Source organism: Manis javanica, chromosome 6 (assembly GCF_040802235.1).
Source record: "Manis javanica isolate MJ-LG chromosome 6, MJ_LKY, whole genome shotgun sequence".
Classification (NCBI taxonomy): domain Eukaryota; kingdom Metazoa; phylum Chordata; class Mammalia; order Pholidota; family Manidae; genus Manis; species Manis javanica.
The window spans coordinates 61,850,293-61,874,401 of record NC_133161.1 but is presented as its reverse complement, the minus strand read 5'-3'; the positions used below and the strand labels follow the sequence as shown (position 1 = coordinate 61,874,401).

Genomic DNA, 24,109 nt, shown 5'->3' with positions numbered 1-24,109 from the left:
AATAGGGGAGTCTAGTAACCATAATGTTGTTCAAGTAATTGTACATTAATGATACCAAAATAAAATAAATAAAAAAGTGAATGAAAGAAAAATAAAATAACACATTCACATAATTGAAAAATATGTAAAAAAATCTTGAATTCAAATATTTTACTTTGGGAAACAGGCAGAGAAGTATTCTTACAAGGCTATATTTTCACTTTGAAAGAACAAATGGTCTGCCCATTTGCTACACCTGAGAGATTTCTAAGCTACTTATATATTTTGTTAACAATTTCTTAGATCTACACCCACCATGGTGATCAAAAATCCTTTTCCTGAGGTATTTTGTCAAGATAAAATTAACTTTTACTATTATGTAATTAATATTAATTTTGGGTATAGCTGAAAGTATTGTAATTTCTCATCTAGGTTCTGTGTGAGGTTCCAATAAAGAAAACAGATCACTGGAATTTGGGAAAAAAATCACCTTCACTGTAAAAATTATATAATTAAATATGCAGACATTTATTATAAATGATATCATCTGTTGGCACCTGGTCTTAATGTATAGGAAGAAACCTATCAGTACTTTTAAAATTTAAGAGTATATTTAAGCCACCTGTTTTCAGACACAGTGAACAAAACTTTTGAGGTTTGATAGTCTCTATCATTATGTTTAGAATTATTTGTAGATAATCTAAGTTTTATCAGCATAAAATAGCTTACAAATAATACTTGAGGGGCTATTTGTGGCATCACACAAAATGTATCATGGTTAATATTATTTCCACTTTTTTCAGTTTGGATTCTTTCTTTCAAAATCAGTAGAATTATGTACCCCACCATGAGTAAACCACTTAGGCAGTTACCCAGAGAACACAGAACATCCATAAAAGAAAAAGAGAGGTAAACACCTTTTCTCTAAGAAGAAAAATAAGCTACATCTGGAAACATAAAGCATTTTTATAAATATAAGAAAGATGTCAATGTTTAAAAAAACACAACTAATTAAGACAATGCTTTAAACAAACATTGAATATGTGGAGTAAAAATTAGAAAAACGTGTAAACTAACAGGGGACATAGCATCGAGAGACATAGCAGAATACCTAACATATTTGGAAATTACAAGAAATGAACCCAGACTTGATTAAAAAGAAAGAAACATCCTGACATACACTAGGGAAAATTTCATTGCAATTTCATAATGAAAAAAGGAATATAGAAACTCACTGTCCACTGCACATAATCATGATCCCAGTTGACTGCATAGTATTATTTATATAGTTCTCATTCTATAGTGAGTTCAGTGATTCTAAACATGAAGTCTTTGTAGACTCTTAATAAAAGAATCACCCCAGGCATATTTGCAACAATGACCTCTATGTAATTTCTCTAGCCAAGTTCTGATGCCAAGAGTCTGAAAAACAAAATTAAGAGCCTTCTCACAGATGATTGTTTTCAACAAGGCTTACCTTTGTTTGGGTGTTCTACTTTTTACATATGCATGTGTGCTCTCTTGTGAAACTAAAACAGTAGGAATGTCAAGGTTAGAAGTGAGGCTCTATAATTTTCCATTAGTCATCAGGTACTAGATTCAAACAGCAGATTGTGTCTTTCAGATGGTTTACTTAGCTGGTGCCAAAGCCTGTTCAAATGTTCCCTGTATGTTGTTTGCTTTTGTATTTGTGGCTCAAAGTATTGCTGCCAAGTATTCTATGAGCTCTCCAAAATATTTCAATGAAATAGGTTGGCAAATGTCATCGAATGATTATAATAAGGAAAAAGTTCACGTAAATCTGCAAGCACTAGGGCAGAAAATGAGACAGAGACCGTGGGATTAGGCAGATTAGGGTGAGGGCCTCCAGAGAAAAAGCAGAGCAAGATAATTACAGTCAGAACAATGTAGCAATGTGCAAAGAAGTCCCTATTGAAATTCTCTGATAAGCATCATGCAAAGTCAGAGTCACACTAATTCTCTAGGGTAAAGATACCAGACTAGGAATATAGACATCTTCAGTGAGATCAGTTAAAACTCAAAAGGCCAGTAGCAACTTAGCCTGGAATGTCTGAGTGTTCTGCAGATAAAGAAAAGTGTCTCAGCATAACCTGTGACTTCACTGTAAAATTTACCTTAGCCTGCTAAAAGGCCCAGCTTATTTTAACCGTACCTTTGTGCTATATTTCCTTCTCTGATCCTAACCAAGTAATCTGCAACCTAGGAAAAAGACTAATTTAGTAAGCAAGCCCAAGTATAAACAGACCAAGAAGTTAAGAAGTAAGATTCTTAACTTACTTCAGCAAACAGGCAAAAACCCAGCCCACCTTGGGGGCAGGGTAGGCAGTCTTAACTGACATGCTCCCAGAGGGAAACTGCTATCTTGAGAAAGAATCTAGAGCTGAAAATCTCCTCTGTTACTCACCAAGAATGAGCATTCTGGGACCACTCAACAAGTCTACACCCCTAACCCTTTACCCTCATTCCTGAAAATCCTCAACCACGCATAAAACCTCTAGACAATGAGCCAACAACAGACTCTCTTGTCCCCTCCTGGCATGAGCCAGGAGCTCTGTCCTCTCACTTTATCTCTAAATAAAAGCCTGTACCTTGCTCCTCCTACCCTGAGTGTTTGTGAAGCTCATTCTTCGGCTTCGTGAACAAGAACCCCGGCATCAAAAACACTTCCATGTAGATCATTAATTCTTAATAATGAGGATAATAAAGGTAAGGCACTGATAATATACTACGTGTTTAACATTAACTGGGAAATAATGATTAAGCAGTAAAAACATATAAAACTGTAACTGGAAAGTGATGAGCACGTTCCAAGCAGAAAGCAGAGCAGGAATGAAACCAGTGGCAGGGAGAGTAAGACAAGAAGGGCAGAAGAGCAAGGACTGCACAGACCTGGCAGAATGTTTGTACTTGGAGTCCTTTGCAGGAGACATCAATGTCCTGTTAAATAGACATCTGAGGAAACACTGAAGCCAAATGCCCAGGCGCAGACACTGAGGGGCAAAAGCTGCAACAAGTGACCAGAACAAAAGGGCACACTTGTGTGGAATTAATGAGCCAGCTCTGAAGGATACGATTCTCATTTATTCCCCCTACTATCTGACAATATTCTCTAACTACTTCTCTAGGTTAAAGTGTAAATGGCATGTTGCTATTATCAACTGATAAATCAACTTGTTAAAGCTACTGTCAACTTTGTCTCTTAGTTTGCCATGGTTCAGTTGTATCTCTTACCTGTTTGAAAAATCTGAATATCACATGCCTGTTTTCTATCTCTTCTTAGTATCTTTGCCTAACCAGATTTTAAAAATAAATCAGAAAACAACTAATAGTAAATATGAAAATAAATCTGATACATAATTTACAATCATTTTCATGTTTGCTACACGTATGTATACCTCCCAAATTATTTACAATCAGATCAGGCCAGGCGTACAGGAAAAAACTATTCAAATATGGAATCAAAGCATCAAATCCCATTAGTCACCTCATTCTTTTAATTTACTTTTCATAACATAATTTCTTTCAAATTTGTATGATGCAATGCTAATATTTATTTCAAAACCAACATATCATTCCTCTATTTCATGAAGCAGCATTGTAGAGATAGCACTATGAATGAGAAAGATACATAGACACAAGAAGGAACTTCAAAGTTCCTGCACATACCTAAGTCAGTAGAGGTAATAGGTTTAAACTCCAGGAAAAGTTGGGCAACAGAGATAAGAAAATGGAACAGAAAGACTGGGCAACACAGGTCAGACAAAGGCAAGCCTTCTGTACAATAGGAATTTAGAGCCCAACTCTGAATATTAATGAGAATTATAGGATATCAAAATCAAATGAGGCCCCCAAATAATGAATTTATGACTTCATTTTTTTAGGAAAAAAAATATTATATTTATAATTAAGTTAGATTATTTTATCTGCATCAATCCTGGGATTCCACCACTTAATGAATGATCTTTTTTTAAACTTACAAACATTTAGGCTCATTCTTTGTGTAAAGTTCTATGGGTTTTGATAATGCATAGTGCCATAGGTCCATCATTGTAGTATTACACAGAATAGTGTCACCATCCTAAAAGATACCCCCTGTGCTTTACTGCTTCAACCCTTTTTCCCTCCCCCTGAAACTCTGGCAACCACTGATCTTTTTACTTCATGTAAAAGCTACCTCATGACTACCTTATGTACTTTTGCCTTTTCCAGAATGCTGTATAATTGGAATCACAGTACGTAGCTTTTGCCAACTGACTCCTTACTTTCCTGTATAAACATCCAGTTGTTTCAGCGCTATTTATTTAAAAGGCCATTTCTTTTACTACTAAGATGACTTTGTGAAAATTAACAGACCATATATGCATGGGTCTACTTCCAACTTCCCACAATATTCTATCTGATAGTATTTGTCTATTTTAATAGCAGTGATACACCGTCTTAATTACATTGGCTTTATAGCTTGAAACCTGAAATTAGAAGTCGTCCAATTTTGTTGTTCTTTGCCAAAAATATTTTTGCTCTTCTACATCCTTCCATTTTCATATAAATTACAGAATCTGATTGCTGACTTTATCAGAAAAGATTTCTGGGCCTTTGATGTGGGTTGAATTGAATCTGTAGATCAGCTTGAAGAGATAATATATTAACATTATTGAGACTTCTACTTTGTGAAAATGGTATCTTTCTTTTTATTTAGGTCTTCTTTCTGTTAAATATTTTATAGCTTTTAAGGTAGAGATGTTGCATGAGTTTAACTAGATTTATTTCTCTGTATTTAATATTTTTAGGTGCAATTGTAAATGGCATTTTTAGACTTTTATTTCCCAATTGTCATTATTAGCCTATTTAATTTATAATTGATTTTCGTATGTTTACCTGTGTCCTATGAACTTGCTAAAATAATTTAGTGCTTCTGGTATCCTTTTTTTTAAGATCCATAAGTTATTCTATATACAAAATCCTGTTCCTTTACATTTTTGCTTGTAAACTTTATGTGTTTCAAACTTTTTCATGCCTTACTGCACTAGCTAAGAATCATAGTAAAATGTTGATGTAAGTTGATGAGAATAGACATCTTGCTTTGTTCCTGATCTTTTTGGAAAGTCATGTACTAATTTACCATTGTGTATGATTCTATCCTAGTTTGTTGAAATCTTTTAAAATGAATGAATATTGAATATTGTCAACTAATTTTTTCTGCATTTATTCAGATGATCAAATGATTTTTTCTTCTATATTGTTATTTTGTGAATAACATAGATTGTTTTTCAATGTTAACCACTAGCATTATTCTTTTATGTATTCCTGCACTGAGTTTACTAACATTACCAAATTTTGCATCTATGATCATGAGGACTATTGGCTACTGTAATTTTCCTTTGGGGAACTATGTTTACCGGTTTTAATATCAGGGTTATGCTGTTTCATAAAATAAGTTGGGAGGTGTTTCCTCCTCTGTTTTTTAAAATAATTATTTATGAATAGTTTTACTTCTTCAGTTAATGTTGATATAATTCACTGGTAAAGCCATTCTGAGCTTTGAGATTTCTTTGGGAGGTTTTGACAACAATTTCAGTTTCCTTAATAGACACTAGACCACTCAGATTTTCCTATTCCTTTATGTGTCAATTTGGTAAGCTATATTTTTCAAGAAATTCATTCATTATTTAAGTTACTGAATTTATTAACACAAAGCAGAGCTTCTCAACTTCAACATTACAGGCATTTGAGGTTGGGGGTAGTTCTGTTACTGGAGGATGTTCTGTGTTTTGCAGGCTGCTTAGCAGAACCGTTGTTCTACACCCGTAAGATGCCAGTAGCACCTCTCCTGCTGAGGTTGTGAGAACCAAACTATTTCGTGATATCCCAAATTTCCCTTGAGGGCAATATTGTCCCCAGTTGAGAATTCAGTGCCATAAAAGTTATTCATAATATCCCTTTATTATGTCTTTAATGTTTGTAAGATCTGTGATGATGTCCCCTGTTTCTTAATGATATTAGTAATTTATATCTTCCTTTTTTCCTTTGTAAGAGTTTATCAAATTTAGTAGTCATTTCACAGAACTTTCAACTTTATCTTCTATTTCATTAATTTCTGCCTTTTTATGTGTTGTTTCCTTTCTACTTGAGTTTAATTTTGTCTTCTATTCCTTAATTGACTGTATTTTTCTTCCTTTCTGATGTAGACAATTAATGTTATAAATTTCTGTTTTACTCGTGTTTTGGGATGCATCCTACAAATTTTGATATACTTTGTTCCCATGATCAAAGAGTTCGAAATATTTCTCATTTTCCATTGTGATTCATAGGTAATTTAGAAGCAATTAATTTATAAATATTTTGGCATTTTCCAGATATTTTTCTAACCAGTTGTCACAAAATATATATACTCTACATTTCTGATCCTTGGAAGTTTATTGAGACTTTATGTGCTAGCATATGATTGATCTATCTTGCTGAATGTTCTTTGTGCAACTGAAAGGAATTTCTACTTTGAGTTGATGGGTATCTATCATATTCTATTACCTCCATTAGACCAAGTTAGCAGATAGTGTTATTCAAATCTTCTATATTTTTCCTGATTTTCTGTCTGTTGTTCTATCAATTAGTTTTTATAATTTGTCTATTCCTCCATTAAATTCCGTCAAATATTATTTTGTGGCTTTAATGCTCTGTTAGTAGTTGCATGCATACTGAGAATTGTTATACCTTCTTAAACAATGACTTTTACCAAAAAGAATATGTCTCTGTGTCTCTGGTAATAGTCTTTGTCTTGAAGTGTTATTTTTCTGATATTAATGTGGCTGAGTCCAACATTCTTATGCTTATTGTTTTCATGATATATTTTCCCCTGCTCTTTTTCTTATGTATCTTCAATTTTTAAAGTTTACCTTTAAACAATAAATTACTACTTAAAGAAAAATATAAGAACAGTACAATATCATAATTCAATTGACACTCCCTCCTATACTTTGTGCCCTGTTGGCATATAGTTTACTTCTTCATATATTATAAACCCAAAATACATTATTACAGTATTTACTTTGGTCAATAATCTTTTAAAGCTACATATAGCTGTACATATATATGTACAACATATGGGGTACATATAAAATAAAGATAATAGAAAACATTTTTATATGTTTACTCCTATATGAGGACTTCCATCTAATATAATTTCACATTAACCTGAAGAACTAGAATTTCTGTTGGAGATGTTCTGGAAATGAATTTACTTAGCTTTTGTCTGAAAATAGCTTTGTTTTGCCTCAAATATTTAAGATTCTTTTTTTCTGTCTTTCTAGGTACAGAATTTAAGTTGATACTAAGTTTTTATATTCTTAGAACCATTCAAAAAACCATTCAATTTTCTATGCCATTTATTGTTTCTGATATAAAAATCACAAGTGATTTTATTTAGCATTGTTCCCATATAGATATATGTGGATAAAGTGAAAGTTCCTATGGCCAGGATTCTCACCTGGCCCTGGTCGGCTTGCTACTACACATGTGTGGGCAATATGTTGCTATTGACTCTATGTAAAGAGCTCAGCCAAGTGCTCTGGGCGACATGGTGGTATGGCCGCATGGCTGCAGGGAGCAGAGACTGGCATGGTGGCAGCACTAAGGACAGACACTGAGACGGCTATGGGGGCGGAGAGGCCCAGAGGCAGAGACCAGCCTGCTGCATGCAGACTACCTCCGAGTGGACAGGATTCTAGTGATTGACCTGCCACTGTAGGAATAAAGTTGGGTATAACCCCTTTCACCCCAAGAACGTTCCATTGTCATTTTTCCATCTCACTAAATCCATAGTGAACTTGCCCTGGACTGAAACCCACTGGCAAGACAATATATAATGTGTATCTTTTCCCTATTACTGGTTTTAAGGTTTTTTTTGCTATGATTCCCTAGGTTTGGATTCCCTGAGCTTCTCGAATATATGGATTGAATATCTTTAGTCAGATTGAGAGATTCTTCAGTTTTTACCTCTTCAAATATTTCTTCTGCCCCCTTCTTTTATACCCTCCTTGGACTCCAAGTACATGTATGCTAGACCATTTGATATTGTCCTGCAGATATCAGACACTATCTCACGTCTGTCCCTTTCTTGCTCTTTATATTTGCTCAGAATTTCTACTGACCTGTCTCAAGTTTATGGATTCCTTCCTTGCTGTGTCCCATTTGCTGATAATCTTATCAAGTGGACTTTTTATGTCTTATACTTTATTTCTAGCATTTCCATTTGTTTTTTTAACAGTTCTAATGTCCATTTTTTTCTACAGTTCCTATAACATACTTAGCATTATTTTAAAGTCTTTTTCCAGTAACTTCAACATCTTGGCCATTTCTGTGTTTGCCTCTATTAACTGTTTCCTCTTTGGCCATGGCTCACATTTTCTTGAACCTTCACACCTCATATTTTTATTGTATGCTAGATATTGCATAGAAGAGAACAGGAAATAATATTTACCCTTAAAAATATCTTGCTACTTTTTTTAAATCAGGCTTCTTGTTTGGAAAGGTGAGTCTACTGAATCTTTAGATTTACTGAGCCTGGGCTTTGCTGAAAGCTTTAATGAGTTTCAGTAGACCATTTCCTTCAAATGTGCTTGGGTTCTTAGCACTGGCAAAACTCTTAGCACTGAAGATCCTCTGGTACCTGCTAGCCCATCTACTAAACTATCTGCTACTCTTTTAGCTCAAAATCCCAGCTTCCAGCATGTCCAGAGGATATTCTCTTTACTTCCCAGCACTACCTGTCTTTCTGTGTCTCAGTAGAACTCTCTCCATCCTGCTGCCTTGCACCCAGCCTTTTGGGCTGCTGCAGAGAGCTTAATGAAGGCCTAGAATCCTCAAAGCAATTGCACTGAGCAATTCTGCCTCACTCCCTGACTTTCACATACTACTTTTGAGCACTTAAGGCCTTTGGAAAAGAGTTAGAGGATGGATGCTGACTCCCTCTATGACTGGAGCTCCATGACATTGTAGTCAATCATTCCAGCCCACATACAGTCATTAAACAGCTGGTCTCTCTTGACCCCTGTTTATAGTACATTCATGTAATAAAAAGCTACCTGACGAATCATAAACTGTTGTATAAGAAATGGAAACAGCTGTGATTCTCTTTTCTCTTGGGAAGTTCTCATTACTTTTTGGATTTAAGGTCATTTGTGTTGTCAGCTCTAAGTTTTTTTTAACTGTCTAAAATCTCTGGGTTATACTTGTTAGCATTATTTTAAAGTCTTTTTCCAGTAACTTCAACATCTTGGCCATTCTGAAGAATCATAATTCTTTATGATTAATTTGCATTCTCAGTTTTCAGCCTAAGTTCATTTTCTATTTTATTCTCATTTGTAGACTTTGCTCCAATCATAGAGGTTTATGCTTTTAGTATTTTATAACTTGTAGGGAAAATGGAAGTTCCTAGGGCCAGGATCCTCACCTGACCCTAATCTACTTAAGGGTGTAATTGGCCTACTGCCTAGGCTATTTACACAGCCATTGGCACTGAGCTGTGTTGCTATAAAATGAGATCCATCCTGAGCCTAGGGCAGGGCAAAGCAGAGGCTGTAGATAAAGGCAGAACCTGGAGCAAAGGCAGAGCCCAAAGCAGAAGCAGAGCCTGGAGCAGAGCACAGAAGAGCCTAGAGAGGAGAGCAGAGGCCAGAAGAGACAGAACCTGGAGTGGAAGCAGACCAGGGGCTGTGAGGTGGCAGAGAAGCCCAGAGGCAGATTCCATACTTGATGGATGCAAACTGCCCTGGAGGTGGATGGGATTCTAGTGCTTGACCTGCCACCACAAGAATAAAAGCTTGGTGCTAAGACCTTTTACCCCAAAACGTTCCATTGTCATTTTTTGGTCTCATCTAGTCCATATTGAACTAGCCGAGGACTGAAACCCTCAGGAAAGACATAACTTTATAGATCCTGATTGGATTCAGTATTTTTCATATTTTATAACACTCTGAGAACACCTTCTCAAGGGTTTCTGGACCTAGTTCCCTTTTCAACAGTCGTATTGATCACTTACTAAAAGACTGAAAATATTTCGTCCTTTTCTCCATTAACTACTTAACTTTAGTCATGGTTCTCCCTTGCATTCATGGAGTAAAAAGCTACTTGATCCCCATTTGACTTTTACATCTGTCTTGTTTCATATTCTCCAAGTCTCTCACTCTAGTCATGTTTTCCTTCTTTACCTGAATAGTGGGATCTCCCTGAACTTTATGAACAATTTTAACCTTAGGCAAGAAATACAGAAATAAAAGTTACCACAAGGCCCTTGGTTTATTATTGAACTCCACTCTTAACTTAGTACCTACCACACATGTCTTGCTGATTTTGTTTGGTGAAAATATTTCACCAAACATACCATAAGGATGGCAAATAAGCACTTTAAAAGATTTGAAGATCAGTAACTATTAGGAAATTACAAATTAAAGCCATAAGAAAACACTACTCACTTGCATTATGTTGGCTTTCTATTCAGGGTTTTTCACACTGTTTGAAGAATAGGGTCTTCCTGAAACCTTTTATTTTTTTAAGACTAACCATCCTGTGTAACCCTGGAATCTGAAAGTACTACTTCTCAACTATTTCTTTTGTACTTGACTAATTGCCTAGTGAAACACAAAAAACTTGCCTACCAATCATTCTCTGACTTCATCTATAGTTACGGTCTCTGAAGAAAAAAAAATCTGTCATTTCCTCTTCCTTCAGTTACTAGAACTTCAACTTGAATAGTGCCATTGTCTTCCAAGTCATTTACTGGATATGTTGTTTCATCTGATTCTGCAGTTCTGATTATTTAATATATAATGTTAAAATACGAGTACAGGAAATACTAATTAAGACACTAATGCTAAGAGAATATATTATTTGAAGAGCAAATAAACTTCATTTTGTAAAACATGTGGGGATGTATTTTTAGTAGTGGGCTTCATCTATTCCTTGACTTGCAGTGGCTAGTACTAATCTAATGATCAGCTTGGTCTATCAGTCATCTCACTGATTCCACTCCACTCATTCATCAGGGAATAAAACATATAAAACAAATGATGAAATTTCTAATTATATAGCCCTACTCCTCAGCTACATCACTGACTTGTTCAAGCTTAAAAAATCATTTCTCCAAATTCCATATTTAACTCCTTCCACAATCTCTGAGGAAATATTCATTGAGAACCAAATCCTCCTGATTCTATTTCCCAATTATTCCTATCTATTTACCTGATCCCTGGCATCCTTACTTTTGTCCTGGATTCTTCCTCACACTTCTTACCTGGTCTCCCACCTTCCAATATTTCCCCCATCCATTCCCCATTCATTTTCACAATTCCCAAATGACCTTTTTAAAATGCATATATGACGATAATGATTAGTATTAAGTCATAACTCCTTAATTTAATGCATGGATTGCTTCATGATTAATTTGCACTCTCAGTTTTCAGCCTGTTTATTTTCTATTTTATTCTCATTTGTAGACTTTCTCCAATCATAGAGGTTTATGCTTAAATATACCATACTCTTTCACAGTATGAGGCCTGCTCACATTCTTTTCTTGCCTGCAACTCCATTTCCAGCTTTACTCAGCTAGCTCCTCCTCCAAAAATGAATCATTGATCCCTAAGTCTGAAACAAATGCCATTTGTTTTCTCTATGTCTCTTACGCAAATCCTTAAAATAGCACTTGTCACAGTATGTTTTAATTGCTGACTTACTTTAACTCTCTTCCCCACTAGGCTTTAAGTAGTGTTGATCAATTTGATTCCATCAAAATTGACAATTTCTGCCTTTCAGACTGGGAGAAAATTTTTGTACATCACATGTCTGATCCAGGATCCATGTTCATATCTAGAATATATGTAAAAAAACACTAACTCGGTAAAAATAAAAATAAAAAAATGAGTAAAACTCTAAAAAAATATTTCACCAAAGATACCATAAGGATGGCAAATAAGCACTTTAAAAGATTTGAAGATCAGTAACTATTAGGAAATTACAAATTAAAGCCATAAGAAACCACTACTCATTTATTAGAATAGCTACAATTTAAAAAGAATAGCAATATGAAGTGGTGGCAAAGGTGTGGATCAGCAGAAACTCTTAAGCAATACTAGGAAGGTAAAATGATACAATTACTTTGAAAAACAGTTCTACAGCTTCTTAAAACTTTGAACATACACCTACCATAGCCATTCTACTCCTAATTATATATTGCAAAGAAATGCAAGCAACATGTATTGGAAAGACTTGTACATGAATGTTCATAGCAGCTTTGCTTGTAACAGAAAGTTGAAATTTTAATCCAAATATCCATCAATAGGTAACCAAAGTATGGTATATGCTTATAAGGGAATGGATATTCCTCAGCAATAAAAAGGAAGGATTATTTATTAGTAGTTGCAACAAATTAGATGAATGTCAAAATAAGTAGACTGAATAAAAAAGCCATACAAAGAAGAGAACACAGTTTTGATATCATGTAAAATTCTAGAAGATGCAAGCTAATTTATAAGGACAGAAATTATACCAGTGAAGGAGTAACAAGAGTGGGATTACAAAAGACACAAGGAAACTTCTGTAGGTATGAATATGTTCATTATTTTGATTATAGTTATGGTTTTACAAGTATATCTATATGTTCAAACTTCTCTAATTGCACACTTTAAACATATATAGTTAATGATATGCCAATTATACACCAGTAAAATTTTAAAGAAATAAAAAATCTATACATTCCTGACCTTCTCCAGGGAATTTTCATCAATCCTTTAGTCTCAGCTAGACACCATTCTTCTATGCATACTTTTATCATTTATATACCTTATCATATTTCATTGCTTTTCTTAATTTACCTGTCTACCTCACAAGATATTAAACAATATGAAGGAAGATAAGTTATTTTTGAGATTTATTTCTCAGAGATAAAGATGCCTTCTCAGAAAATACACATTGCTTCTGTTCAAAGTAGAAAACTGACTTGAGTGGACATGTCCAGTACTGGTGGCCCAAAGCCCACTTCTATGTACTAATATTTGCTGTTTGTTTGAGGCCATACTTAGTAATTACTACAGTTTGAAATTTGAAGTCTGATCTGGGAGATCAGAACTGAACATCTTTTGAAAAGTTGGAATCAGAATGCCCAATATTATATATACTCTGACTCATCTCTTATAGGTATACCAGCTTCTACTTGACTCTTCTGCCTTAAATCTAAAACTAACCTGGTCACTCTATGCATTAATGTGGTTCATGAATATTCTCAAGAAACTCTGTTAGGGATCCCATGTTGGGAAATATAATAAATAATAATGCTAATATGTAAGACAATATCCAACCATCATAATTCAGAGTCATAGTGGGAAGGAGTTTTAGAAAACAGTGTTTAAGAAAATAAGTGTATGAAAATTAAGGACAGTTTGTGGTTAACACAAAAAAATCTCAACAGACATTTAAGATGAGATATAAATGGTATTCTTTCCTCCCTTACACTAAAACTTTTTATTCATTAATTTTTTTCCATTAAACTATTGCTGATATACAATCTTATATTAGTTTCAAATATACAATACAGTGATTCAAAAGTTACCCATATTACTAAATCCTCACCCCCACTGGTGCAGTTACTATCTGTCAGCATTGGAAGATTACACTAAAACTCTTTAGCTGTATGTAATAAAAAATTCCCAGGAGCTCTATTGTGTTTTGTCGTTTTATATGAATCTGTGTTGTCTAAAAGAATACATACTAGCCACATATGGCTACTGAACACTTGAAATGTGGCTACTCTGAAATGAATTGTGAAAATTTTTGACTTCATATGGAAAACAATGTAAAATAGCTCAGTAATTTTTTATCTTGATTATATGATGAAATAATGTCTTGGACATACTGGGTTATTAAAACTAATTTTACCAATATTTTTTCTGACTTGCCTACTAGAAAGTTAAGAATTACAGGATAGAATTGAAGGTGGAATAGGAAGGCAAGACCAAAACCTCCTCCCAAAAACACATAAAAGAGGAAAATACAGTATATGCAACTAGACCTGAAAATGACCCAAAGACTGCAGAACAGACCCCCTACACCTGAGGAAGAAGAGAGGGCCACACAGAAAAGGGTGAGGTGGCAAAGCCAAGATGGAGCAGGACCCAAACCCTCCCCCAACCCCAGCCTACAGGCGGGAAAAATAAAAAATGAGCTGGGAGGGCATAGGAGCCCACTGCACACCTGGTCCTGGAGATCTGCTCCAGGAGCACAAGGCCACATTACACTGGGTTCTGATGATTAGTGGGGCTGGACACCAGGGACAGGAGAAACACTCTCGAAGGCTGAGACTCCAGCCAGTGTGGAGGGCAGGCACACTCCACCAGTCCTGAGACCCAAAGCAGAGCGGCAGTTTGAAAGACTTGCCAGCAGTGGGAGGGGCACCATGGGGGTAAGGGTTGGATGGAAGTCTCTCTTTAGGAGAAGGGGCAGGTGGAGGATACCTCCTGAGTCCTTCCTTGGCCCAACAGATAGGGAACTCTCAGGAGCTCAAGACCCTCCACCCCCCTGCTAGCAATGCAGCCTTAAGGCTCTTCCCTGTGTGTGCTGCTGGGAACCAACACACTCAGTTCAGCAGCATCAGACTTTGCTGCCTGGCAGGCAGAGGGAGACTCTCCCAGCTTCCTTGGCTCCATTTCAGCCCAAATGGGGAGGTGCCTGCAGGATCCAGCCCCCAGAGCTCATTTTTCCCTGTGAGTGTCCAATCCTGGTGCTGTGGGTCCAGCCGGGGCAGAGCTGCACATTGGTCCACCTACCTCATTAACTCTGCAGCCCCACCCATAGTGAGCTCAACAGATTCTTGAACTGATCACAAAGACAGCAGTTCAAGCAAACTGCAGGCATAGATTGAGATGACTACAGATGCCAAACAGACAGGTGGCCCCACCCTCAGCATGCCCACAGCTGGAGCCTCTGTAAAACAGAACCAAGAATTAGAGACTAAAAATTCTTGAGCTTCTGGGCACCATGGCATGCCTTCTTCATAAAGCTATTACTCTATAGGCCAGGAAGCATAGCAGAACCATCTAATACAAAGGAAGAAACACTGAAACCCTGATAAAATGAGGAGGCAGAAGAATATGATCCAAACAAAACTACAAGACAGAACCCCAGAAAGAGGGCTAAATGAAATAGAGATCACCAATCTTCTTGATAAAGACTTCAAAATGAAAGTCAGAAACATACTCACAGATTTACAGAAAAGTATTCAAGATCTCAAGGAAAACTTCAACAGAGCTAGAAAACCTGAAAAAAAGCCACTCAGAACTGAATATAGTATCTGAAATGAAACATACAATGGAGGGATTTAAAAGTAGATTAGACCATGTAGAGAAGGTAAATGAATTAGAAATTAGAGAACAGGAAAACAAAGAAGCTGAGGAACAGAGAGAAAAAAGGATCTCTAGGAGTGAAAGACTGCTAAGAGAGCTCTGTGATCAATCCAAACAAAAAATATTTGCATAATAGGGGTACCAAAAGGAGAAGTGAAGAAAAAGGGATAGAAGGTCTTATTAAGGAAATAATTATTGAAAATTTCTCCAGTCAGATCATGGGAGTGCAGAGATCCCCTAACAAAAGGAACCCAAGGAAGACAACATCAATATATCTAATAATTAAAATGGCAAAGATCAAGGATAAGGAGAGAGTGCTGAAAGCAGCCAGGGAGAGAAAAAAGACTACTTATAAAGGACATCCCATCAGGCTCTCAGCAGACTTCTCAAAAGAATCTCTAAAGGCCAGAAGGCAATGGCATGATATATTTAATGTAGTGAAACAGAAGGACCTCCAACCAAGAATCCCCCACCCAGCAAGACTGGCATTTAAATTTGAAGCAGGTATAAACAATTTCCAGATAAACAAAAGTTGAAGGAATTCATCACCACTAAACCAGCCTTACAGGATGTAAAGGGACTGCGGTAGATGGAGATGACCTGAGGCTAAATAGCTTTCACCAGTGAAAATAAACCCACAGTAAAGGTAATAAACCAACTAAGTACCAAGCAAGTACAAAATTAAAACAAAACAAAAGAAGCAAAATCAACTATACACAAAATCATTCTAAGGATGCACAAAAAGTGCAGATTATGACATCTCATATGAAAAATGGGGAGGAAGAAGAAGGAGAAAAAAGTTCCTTTAGACTGTGTCTGAAACAGAGTAATCAGCAATTTAAGATATACTATTATATAGTAAGGAAGCTATCTTGAACCTTATAACCAAAAAACTAAAGCCCACAATAAATACAAAAAGAAAAAAGAAAAAAAAAAGAGAGTAATCCAATTACAACACTAAAGAAAACCATAAATAACAAGAGTATAAGAGAGGAAGAAAGGAACAGAGAGGAGCTATAAAAAGCAGCCAGAAAAACAATTAATAAAATGGCAGTAAGTTCATATCTATCAATAATCACCTTAACTGTAAATGGACTGAATGCACCAAACAAAAGATATAAGAGTTACAGAATGGATAAAAAAACAAGACCCATCTCTATACTGCCTACAAGAGACTTATTTCAGACTCAAAGACATACACAGATTAAAAGTGAAGGGATAGAAAAAGATATTCCATGCAAATAATAGGGAGAAAAAAAAGGATTAGCAGTACTTATATCAGACAAAATTGATTTCAAAACAAATAAAGCAACAAGAGACAAGGAAGAACATTACCTAACGATAAAGGGGTCAGTTCAGTAACAGGATATAACCATTATAAATATCTATGCACCCAACATAGAAGCATCTAAATATGTAAAAGAAATACTAACAGAATTAAAGGGGGAAATATGTTGCAATACATTCATTTTAGGAGACTAACACACAACTCACATCAATAGGGCAACCAGACAGAAAATAAATAAGGAAACAGAGGCACTGAAAAATACTTTAGATCAAGTGGACTTAACAGATACCTACAGATCATTCCACCCAAAGCAGCAAGACATATTTTTCTCAGGTGTACATGGAAGGTTCTCCAGAATAGATCACATACTAGGTCACAAGAACAGCCTCAATAAATTCAAAAAGACTGAAATTGTATCAAGCAGCTTCTCAGACCACAATGACATGAAACTAGAAATAAATTACACAAAGAAAATAGAAAGACCTAAAAATGTATGAAGGCTAAACAACATGCCACGAAATAATCAATGAATCAATGAACAAATTAAAACAAATCAAGACATAGAAAGAAATGAAAATAAAAACCGAACAATCCCAAGTCTGTGGGAGATGGCAAACACAGTTCTAAGAGGAAAGTACATAGCAATACAGGCTTACCTCAAGAACAAAGAACAATCCCAAATGAACAATCTAAAATCACAATTAAAGAAACTAGAAAAAAAAAACAATTGAAGCCCAAAGCTAGTAGAAGAAGGGACATTAGAGCAGAAATAAATTAGAGAAGAATAAAACAATAGAAAACAAATTAATGAAACCAGGAGTGGGCTCTTTGAGAAAATAAACAAAACAGACAAACCTCTAGCCAGACTTATCAAGAGAAAAAGAGAATGTACACATAAACAGAATCAGAAACAAAGAAGGAATAATCTCAATGGATACCATAGAAATACAAATAATTATTAAGAGAATACTATGAAAAATTACATGCCAATAAATTGGACAACCTAGAAGAAATGGTCAACTTCCTAGAAAAATACAACCTTCCAGGACTGACCCAGGAATAAATAGAAAATCTGAACAGACCAATTCCCAGAAATGAAATTGAACTGTGATCAAAAAACTCTCAAAAAAAACTTCCAAGTCCAGATGGTTTCACAGCTGAATTCTACTCTTACCAGCTAAGATGTTGTTTTTCCCAGGATCATGTTTTGGAGGACACAAAGAATGAATCCAGCAAACAAGAGTATGGCGCAACCAGCAAAGTTTTTACTGAGAAGAGAAAAGGAAAAAGAAAGATTCCCTCTAATTGGGAGGGGCTCTAAGAGGGGATGCCATTAGGGCTGCAGCGACTAGGGTTTATAAGCATAAAAATGGAGTAAATCATCCAGTGTCTGGGAGCTGTTGCTAGGGCCTGTTGCTATGGCCAGGCTAGAATCAAAGGAAAAGAAAAACTCCCTTTTTTCTCAGGCTGAATTTCCCAGATGTTCAGGATAAGGCTTCTTCTTTACTGCAAAGTCTTGACCCTGACTATAACTTACTACTGGGGCTTGAGTTCTATGAGCCTGTGTCCCACTAACACCTGCCTCACTACCAAACATATGATAGAATTCCCATACCTCTTAAAGTTTTCCATGGAAGAGGAGGGAACACTTCCAAACTCATCATATGAGGCCAGCATCACTCTAATACCAAAACCAGACAAAGACACCATAAAAAAAAAACTACAGACCAATATTCCTGATGAACTTGGATATAAAAATCCTCAACAAAATATTAGCAATGAATCCAAAACACATCAAAAGATCATCCATGATGACCAAGTGGGATTTATTCCAGGGATGCAAGGATAGTTCAATATTCATAAACTGATATCATACACCACATTAACAAAAAGAAGGATAAAAACCACATGATCATTTCAATAGATGCTGAAAAAGCATTTGACAAAATTCAACATCCATTCATGATAAAAACCATCAACAAAATGGGTATAGAGGGCACATAACTCAACATAATAAAGGCCATATATGACAAACCCATAGCCAACATCATACTTAATAGCAAAAGGCTGAAAACTTTTCCTCTAAGATCAGGAACAAGACAAGGATGCCCTCTCTCACCACTTTTACTGACATAGCATTGGAAGTCCCAGACATGGCAGTCAGACAACCAAAGAGATAAAAGGCATCCAAACTGGTAAGGAAGAAGTTTAACTGTCACTATTTGCAGATGACATGAAATCATACATATAAAAACTGTAAAGAATCCATCAAAAAACTACTAGAACTAATAACTAAATTCAGCAAAGTTGTAGGATACAAAATTAATACACAGAAATCTGTTGCATTCCTATATACTACCAACAAACTAGCAGAAAGAGAAATCAGGAAAACAATTCCATTTACAATTGCATCAACAAGAATAAAATACTTAGGAATAAACCTTACCAAGGAGGTGAAAGAACTATACTCTGAAACTACAAGACACTCGAGAGAAATTTAAGACAACACCAAAAAATTGAAATCTATCCAGTGCTCATGGATAGGAAGAATTAATATTGTCAAAATAGCCATCTTGTCCAAAGCAGTTTACAGATTCAATGCAATCCCTATCAAAATACCAACAGCATTCTTCAAAGAACTAAAATAGTTCTAAAATTCATATGGAACCACAAAAGACCCCAAATAGCCAGAGCAATCCTGAGAAAGAAGAACGAAGCTGGGGTGATTATATTTCCTGACTTGAAGTTTTACTATAAAGCTACAGTAATCAAACCAGAACAGACCCATGGATCAATGGAACAGAAGAGAGCCCAGATGTAAACCTATGCATATATGGTCAATATATGATAAAGCAGTGAATATACAATGGGGAAAAGACAGTCTCTTCATTATTGAAGAAAACTAACAGCTACATGCAAGACAATGATACAGGATTACTGCCTAACTCCATACACAAATGTAAACTTAAAATGGATCAAAGACCTGAATGTAAGTCATGAAATGATAAATTTCTTAGAAGATAACATACAAAAACCTCTTGAATATAAGCATGTGCAACTTTTTTCTGGATACATCTCCTCAGGCAAAGGAAACAAAATATAAAATGAACAAGTGGGACTACATCAAACTAAAAAGCTTCTGTACATCAAAGGACTCCATCAGGAGAACAAAAAGGCATCCTACAAGAAGGGAGAATATATTTGTAAACAATTCATATGATAAGGGGTTAACTTCCAAAATACATAAAGAATTCTTATATCTCAATGCCCAAAAAACAAATAACCCAATCAAAAAATGGGTGGAAGACCTGAACACACACTCCTCCAAAGAAGAAATACAAATGGCCAACAAGCAAATGAAAAGATGCTCCACATCATTAATCATCTGGGAAATGCAAATTAAAACCATAATGAGATATCACCTCACACTAGTTAGGATGGCCACTATCAAAATGACAAGAAACAAACGCTGGTGAGGATGAAGATAAAGAGGAATACTCCTACACTGTTGGTGGGAATGCAAATTGGTGCAACCCTGTGGAAAGGAGTATGGAGGTTCCTCAATAAAGTAAAAATAGAAATACCATTTGACCCAGTAATTCCACTTCTAGGAATTTACCCAAGGAAACCAAAATTCCTGATTCAAAAAGATATGTGCACCCCTATATTTATCATCGCACTGTTTGCAATAGCCAAGATACAGAAGCAGCCCAAGTGTCCATCAACAGATGACTAGACAAAGATGTGGTACATATATACTATGGAGTATTATTCAGCCATTAGAAGAAAAGAAATCCTGCCATTTGCAACAACATGGATGGATCTAGAGGGTATTATGCTCAGTGAAATAAGCCAGATTGGAGAAAGACAAATACTACACGATTTCACTTATTTGTGGAATATAGAAACAAAGCAAAATGGAAGGAACAAAACAGGAGTAGACTCATAGACATTGAGAAGTAACGAGTGGTTCCCAAGGGGCTGGAGCAGGTGGGGGTTAGGTGAGAGGGATAAAAGGGCAATCCCAATATCAGTTGATCACGGGGACTGTTCAACCACTGTGATGTACATTTGAAACCAACATAAAATTGTATATCAACAATACTTAAATTAAAAAAAAAGAATTAGATATATGACTTCCATTTGTTGCTCAATTATATTTTTATGGGACAGTACTGGTATAGATAATTAATACTTTCATCTAATGCCTGAACTGATAACTGGCATTTCAGAGGAAAAATTCCCATATTCATAGTTAGTCCTTTTATGTTCTAGTCATTCTATCTTTAATAGAGGAACAAAAGAAAGGATCCCCAAATTTTAATGGCAGTTGTTACTGCATTCTAAAAGGGTTCTGTGGATAGTGCTGTATTGGGGAACAATATTAGGGGGCACTTTAGTTAAAAAAGAGAAGTTTCTAAGATAGTCTTATGAGAGAGAGGTGAGGTTGGGATAAAAGTAGAGCCAAACTGACCTGTATGAGAGGAACTGTGCATTGTCCTCAGTAGCAGTGAAAAAGGGTGTCTGGGCCCAAGGTCTTAGAGAAAAACTTTGGGGAAAACTCCAGCATATGTACAGCCAGAGTGGACCCCTGGGGAACTGATGGTAGACTGGGCTTAGATAGAAGGGGAATCACTACAACACGACTCTTGGGAAAAATGTCTGATACTCAGTTTTATGTGTTTCCTTTTTTTGTACTTAATCCACTTTTTAATTTCTAAAAATATTTGGTGATAATGTGTTACAGATAGAGCTTTCTGTAACTGGTGACTTGTGATATGTTGTAAAGGAACTGTTATGTTTGAACATGCGGCAAAGGGATGTAAGAGAGAGAAAACAAGCAGTGATAAAACAATACAAAGTGATTGAGACTTGAGCAAGGAACAGAGTATATAAAATAATGAGAGTCAATTACTAGCAAAAAGTAGTAAGCCCCCCTTTTCATACATCTTTAGAAAAATTGGAAAAGTGTACTCCCTTGGAGAAGAGGGTTTAGGTTATTTTAATTGACTATTAATGAAAAGGGTAACTCTGGAAGACTTGAGAACTAGGGAGATACATTGGGTAATTATAGGTATGGAATTTCTGCTCTGTTTTTTTTTTATCAACTTCCCATTTCTATCTTAAAATTAATATACAATAAGGATAAATTTATTTAATTATAAGCTGTAACTAGATTTTTTAAAACATTTTGAGCTTGGGGGTTGCTAGGTCAGGATGGGATGAGCTCTATGTAAGAGCTCCCTTAAGATTTAAAACATTTACTTAATTTGATTTTTATTAATTTTAATACCTTAAATTTACACTCATTTTACTTTAAGTTCATTGGATTTATTGTATTTACAATAAATTAAACATTTATTTAAATTATATTTTAAATTTAATTTTACTTTAAATTTATTGTATTATATTTAGAAGATCACTTATATGATTAGAGCAGTGGTATGTTTTAAATGCAATCCATAAAATATTGAATCTACTTACATATCTTCCCACTGCTCCCCCTCCTTGGGCGGCCATTGAGGCAACTCAGAATAACCCATAGCTAGAATCAAGGGTGGCCCACTTCATAAACAAAAATTAAAACTCACTGCTTTACTGTTAAACTGGAATTTAAGTAATGACAATACTTTTTTTAACAGAGGAAACATGAAAATTGTACCAGAGGATACATCTGTTCAGGGTTTTTTGAAAAGAAATGCAGGGTCACCTAGTATTGACATACCACAACTGAATCTGCCTCTGTATCCCTAATCCCTAATCACTGTTTCCCAAAGCCACTTTTGAAAACATGGAGAAATAATGGCTAGCAAATATACCACCACTGTTGTGATGATTAAGGTCTAAATACAGCCATCTAAATCTAACTGGGTTTTCCATGACAATGGAATAATTTTCTTGCCACATTAATCCTTAGTTATTTTACAGCCAGGGTTTTTAATCTGACCTTCATGGACAGACTTCAAAAAAAAATCTGTGAGCCCCCTGAAAACATATTCATAATATTATTGTATGTCTCTTTTTCCCCCTTGAGAGAGGGAGGTCCCCATGATTCTGATTTGCTTTAGCCAAGTTATTTATTATGAAATTTCAAACAATGTTAGCAGAGGATGCTTCCCCTCTACACCCTCCACACACACACACACCTTTGGAAGATGGGCAAAATAAAGGAGGTGAAAATGATTTACCCAATGTGCCATTGGAAGACATGGGCTAAAAGAGGCTGAAACCATCCAATGCCCCGTTGTTGGACATTTAGGTTAAATGCACACACTTTGTACTGATAAGGAAAACATTCAACACAGCCGTCAAGGTCAGCAAACCACTTTTTTCGTCTGGTTGGCAAAGCACTCCCAGTTCCCTCCTCCCCTCTTCCAGGCTCCTCTTTTGCCCTGCTCATGCTTAAATGCCACATATCAAAATAATATAAATTGCTCCCCTTGCGTGTGCTCGGGGCTCAGACCTTGGAAGATTACTCCCCTCTGAGCCTGCTGTTGTAAAAATAAAACCTCAACACTCCAAGACCTCAGATTGCCCCTTGGTTCTTCCGTCAGCGATCCAGTCCAGGTTTTTCAGTATTTTCCATTAACAGTACAAAGATCTTTTTAGAATTCTGATTAGGTTTAGGATAAATTCCGAAGGGTGGGAATGCTGGGCTAAAGGACTGGAAAATTCAAATTTTTAATACTCTTCATACATATTGTTCCATTGCCTGTCAGAAAATTTAAAAGAATTCACATCTTCAGCAACATTGTGTGAGTTAAGCTCATTATTTCACACGTGGATACACTAGTTTTAAATATTGTTTAAAAGTTAGACTCTCTGCAATTTTAGTCTGTGCTTGACAGTTACTCCTTGTATCTCACTTAACCCTCAAAACAACTCTGTATTGTTACTCTTTTTCTAAATAAGATAACTTCGCCCAGTTAACTAACCACTGAGTGAAAGATGGGGTGGGGGAGACGGCCAAGTGCAAAAACAGAAACAAAATCAAAACAATTTTCCCGCCCACTTAGTTTCCTTCTGCTGGGTAAGAAGTTCTAAATTAACACAGATGGGACTTGTCGGCCACCAGACGTGCGTCTACCAACCAGTTTACCCCTCCCGCAGCATCGCGAGGGTCAGGGACAACTCGCAGAGCGTGGACGGGCAGGCTGCTCACCGGAGGGCTGCGGCAGATGGGGCATGTTTTTCCCCTTTGCAAAAGGAAATGACCAGATTGGGGCAAAAGGGAGGCAGTACTATTATTTTTACTTTTTCAGGGTCAGGACGGCCCATTTTTACCTTCAGGTCTGTGGAGACCACGGTAACGAATCTGCGAGCATGCGCAGCTGTGGTAGCCGCGCTTCCAGGCTTCCGGAAGGGGGGGGCCGAACGCACACGTCACGCAGGCTCTGGGTGCCTCGCCTCCTCCCGGCGCGCTCGGCGCAGGCGCGGG

At 36.2% G+C, this 24,109-nt stretch overlaps 1 long non-coding RNA gene across 1 annotated transcript in view; it reads right to left on the bottom strand.

Annotated features, from left to right (window-relative positions):
• Positions 1-24,083, bottom strand: part of LOC108401147 (uncharacterized) — a 37,866-nt gene extending 13,783 nt beyond the window's left edge. The window contains exon 1 of the long non-coding RNA XR_001854096.3: positions 23,956-24,083. This is a non-coding gene — a long non-coding RNA (uncharacterized lncRNA). The remainder of the gene's footprint in view (positions 1-23,955) is intronic.
• Between the last annotated feature and the right edge of the window lie 26 nt (positions 24,084-24,109).